Source organism: Bison bison, unplaced genomic scaffold (genome assembly GCF_000754665.1).
Source record: "Bison bison bison isolate TAMUID 2011002044 unplaced genomic scaffold, Bison_UMD1.0 scf7180017864340, whole genome shotgun sequence".
Classification (NCBI taxonomy): Eukaryota; Metazoa; Chordata; class Mammalia; order Artiodactyla; family Bovidae; genus Bison; species Bison bison.
Window position 1 is genome coordinate 5,056,241 of NW_011494912.1, and position 4,582 is coordinate 5,060,822.

Below are 4,582 nucleotides of genomic sequence, written 5' to 3' on the forward strand. Positions count from 1 at the left end.
TTTTCCCCTCTCCTCTTTCACTTTCATCAAGAGGCTCTTTAGTTCTTTTTCACTTTCTGCCATAAGGGTGGTGTCATCTGCAAATCTGAGGTTATTGATATTTCTCCCGACAATATTGATTCCAGCTTGTGCTTCCTCTAGCCCAGTGTTTCTCATGATGTACTCTGCGTATAAGTTAAATAAGCAGGGTGACAATATACAGCCTTGATGTACTGCAGTTTGGAACCAGTCTGTTGTTCCATGCCCAGTTCTAATTGTTCCTTCTTGACCTGCATACAGATTTCTCAGGAGGCAGGTCAGGCAGTCTGGTATTCCCACCTCTTTAAGAATTTTCCACAGTTTGTTGTGATCCACACAGTCAAAGGCTTTGGCGTCGTCAATAAAGCAGAAGCAGATGTTTTTCTGGAACTCTAGTGCTTCTTTGATGATCCAGCAGATGTTGGCAATTTGATTTCTGGTTCCTCTGCTTTTTCTAAGTCCAACTTGAACATCTGGAGGTTCACAGTTCGTGTACTGTTGAAGCCTGGCTTGGAGAATTTTGAGCATTACTTTGCTATCTTGTGAGATAAGTGCAAATGTTGGGTAGTTGAACATTCTTTGGCATTGCCTTTCTTGGGGATTGGAATGAAAACTGACCTTTTCCAGTCCTGTGGCCACTGCCGATTTTTCCAAATTTGCTGGCATATTGAGTGCAGCACTTTCACAGCATCATCTTTTAGGATCTGAGATAGCTCCACTGGAATTCCATCACCTCCGCTAGCTTTGTTCATAGTGATGCTTCCTAAGGCCCACTTGACTTTGCATTCTAGGATGTCTGGCTCTAGGTGAGTGATCACACCATCGTGGTTATCTGGGTCAAGAAGATCTTTTTTGTATAATTCTTGTGGCTCAGATGGTAAAGCGTCTGCCTACAATGCGGGATACCTGGGTTTGATCCCTGGGTTGAGAAGATTCTCTGGAGAAGGAAATGGCAACCCACTCCAGTACTCTTGCCTGGAAAATCCCATGGACGGAATAGCCCGGTAGGCTACAGTCCATGGGGTCGCAAAGAGTTGGACACAACTGAGCGACTTCACTTCACTTCTGAGAAGGGAATGGCAAACCACTTCAGTATTCTTGCCTTGAGAACCCCATGAACAGTATGAATAGGGAAGCTGGTGGAACCCGTCTTTCCTGTTCCTTAGAACTATCTAACAGGTTGTTACATATTTCGGGAACTGATTTCATGATCCCAATCCTTTCACCTCTTCATATCTGCTGCTGCGGCTGCTAAGTCACTTCAGTCGTGTCCGACTCTGTGTGACCCCATGGATGGCAGCCCACCAGGCTCCGCCGTCCCTGGGATTCTCCAGGCAAGAACACTGGAGTGGGTTCTTCATATCTAGAAGAGCACTAAATCACTAAATGATGATATCAGATCCTCATCACTGGCAGAAAACCTTTTGTAAAGTAAGCACTTGATTATATTGAACTTCTCCTTCACCAATATCTCATATATTGACCTTCCCCCACTGCCTCTTTGGAGCAGTCTTCCAGAGCTATCTGAGACGCTGTCTCCCAGCCTGCATTTTGCCCCAAATAAAACTTAACTCCCAGCTCTCACGTTGTGCATCTTTTTAGTCAACACAAGACACACAGTCCTTGCTATCGGAGAGTGTATATTCTAGCGGAGGGACTAGATACTGAACAGAAAGCAGTCACCCAGTAGATTATTTTTTAATTAATTTATTTTCAGCTGTGCTCGATCTTCATTGCTGTGCACGGGCTACTCTCTAATCGCAGTGCACAAGCCTCTCACTGCAATGGCTTCTCTCGCCGCAGGGCACTGGGCTCTAGGGCGAGTGGGCTTCAGTAGCTGTGGTACATGGCTTAGTTGCTCTGAGGCATGTGGAACCTTCCCAGACCAGGGATTGAACTTTTGTCCCCTGCATTGCAAAGCAAATTCTTAACCACTGGACCACAAGGGAAGTCCTGCAATGGATTATTAATTTACCTGGATGGGGAAGCACAGGGAGCTTTAAGAGTGTAAACTAAGGGAATGTGAATGAGGCTAGGGAGTCAGAAAAGTCTATGGTTTTTCCAGCAGTCATGTATGGATGTGAGAGTTGGACTATAAAGAAAGCTGAGTGCCGAAGAATTGATGCTTTTAAACTGTGGTGTTGGAGAAGACTCTTGAGGGTCCCTTGGACTGCAACTGGAGATCCAACCAGTCCATTCTAAAGGAGATCAGTCCTGAATATTCATTGGAAGGACTGATGCTGAAGCTGAAGCTCCAATACTTTGGCCACCTGATGTGAAGAACTGACTCATCTGAAAAGACCCTGATGCTGGGAAAGGTTGAAGGCAGGAGGAGAAGGGGACAACAGACGATGAGATGGTTGGATGGCATCACTGACTCAATGGCCATGATTTTGAGCAAGCTTTGGCAGTGGGTGATGGACAGGGAAGCTTGGTGTGCTGCAGTCCATGGGGTCGCAAGGAGTCTAACACAACTGAGTGACTGAATTAACTGAATGCTTATACATTTGGTGGCCCCCCCCCTTTTTTTTAATAGATGCAAAGCTACCAAATGAGGTTCAGGGCTTGGAAGGGACCCTGAAAGTGACGGGCCTTGTGGTGAATTCCCTCCGACTCGGCTCTGTTGCCTTCTATGTAGACCATGGGTCAAGCATTTTCTTCTTTTTTTTCTGGCTGCACCACATGACTTGCAGGATCTTAGTTCCCTGACCACGGGTCAGGGATTGAACCCTGGCTCTCTGCAGTGAGAGTGCGGAGTCCTAACCACTGCACTGCCAGGAATTTCCAAACATTTTCTTCTTTATCCTAAACACAATGGGGAGACATTAAGGAATTTAAAGCAGTGTATAAGATTAGATTTATAAAGAACCCTCTGGCTGTTGTAAGGAGGGTGTACTGGAGAGGGACAAGCAGGACGTGGAAGACAAGTAAGAAGCCTCCTTGTTTGTCTTCACAAGCCTTCAGCGCAGTGCCTGGAACCCATTGATTTCACAAGCGTTTGCTGAATTCTTACCAGGTGCCCAGGAGCTCCCCAAGGCTTTGGCGGATCATGCTGGACAAGACCCAGCCCTGTCCTTACCAAAGCCAAGTAAACAGACATGACCTCCACCTTCGGAAGGTCACAGTGGAAACTCCGTTAGGGAGAGGAGAGGCCAGAAGGAGTCACAGGGTGTCAGGAGGGTTTCCCCAGGCGGTGGGCAGTGTCCCTGTGGTTCTGTTGTTTAGTCACTAAGTTGTGTCCCACTCTTTGAGACCCCATGGACTATAGTCCTCCAGGCTCCTCTGTCCATGGGATTCTCCAGGCAAGAATACTGGAGTGGGTTGTCATGCCCTCCTCCAAGGAATCTTCCCGATCCTGGGATTGAACCCTCCTCTGCGTTGGCAGGAGGATTCTTTACCAGTGAGCCACCTGGGAAGCCCAGGCAGTGTCCTAGTCTGGATGGAGTCCAGAAAAGAAAACATGTTTCCAGGAATTGGAAAAAGACAAGCTTTTTTTGCGGGGGAGAGGGTATTGTTTGTTACCAGTCACTCCATCTATCTTCATGGCAGTTCTCTGGGGGAGGTTTTCTTATCCTTACTTTTCATCCAAAGAAACTGGGATTCAGAAAAGGGAGGTGATTTGTTCAAGGTCGCACAGATAGCAGGTGGCAGATTGTTTTGTTGTTTAGTCGCTAAGTTGGGTCTGACTCTTTTGCGACCCCACAGACTGTAGCCCGCCAAGCTTCTCTGGTGATGGGATTTCCCAGGCAAGAATAGTGGAGTAGTTTGCCATTTCCTCCTCCAGGGGATCTTCCCAACTCAGTGATTGAACCTGTGTCTCCTGCATTGGCAGTCAGATTCTTTACCACTGAGCCACCAGGGAAGCCCAACAGCAGGTGGTAGAGCCAAGGTTCAAAGCCAGGTTTGTCTCATGTCTGTATCTTATCCTGTCTCTGGGTGTCTCAGGATCCTTTCCCCTGCCCACCCCCCTACCCTGAGAAAAGGCCTCAAGGTTGACTTGCTTCAGGCTCTGTCCTGGAGCCAAACTCCTCAATTAGGTGATAACGTCAAAGCAAAGGGTTAATAAGGACTGACAGATAAGGTGTGGCACCTGTTTGCCTTCGAGGGTTAGCGAGCTTTCAATGAGCTAATACTATTGAAAAGGTCAGTTTTCATTCCAATCCCAAAGAAAGGCAATGCCAAAGAATGCTCAAACTACCGCACAACTGCACTCATCTCACACGCTAGTAAAGTAATGCTCAAAATTCTCCAAGCCAGGCTTCAGCAATACATAAATTGTGAACTTCCAGATGTTCAAGCTGGTTTTAGAAAAGGCAGAGGAACCAGAGATCAAATTGCCAACATCCGCTGGATCATGGAAAAAGCAAGAGAGTTCCAGAAAAACATCTCTTTCTGCTTTATTGACTATGCCAAAGCCTTTGACTGTGTGGATCACAATAAACTGTGGAAAATTCTTCAAGAGATGGGAATACCAGATCACCTGACCTGCATCTTGAGAAACCTATATGCAGGTCAGGAAGCAACAGTTAGAACTGGACATGGAACAACAGACTGGTTCCAAATA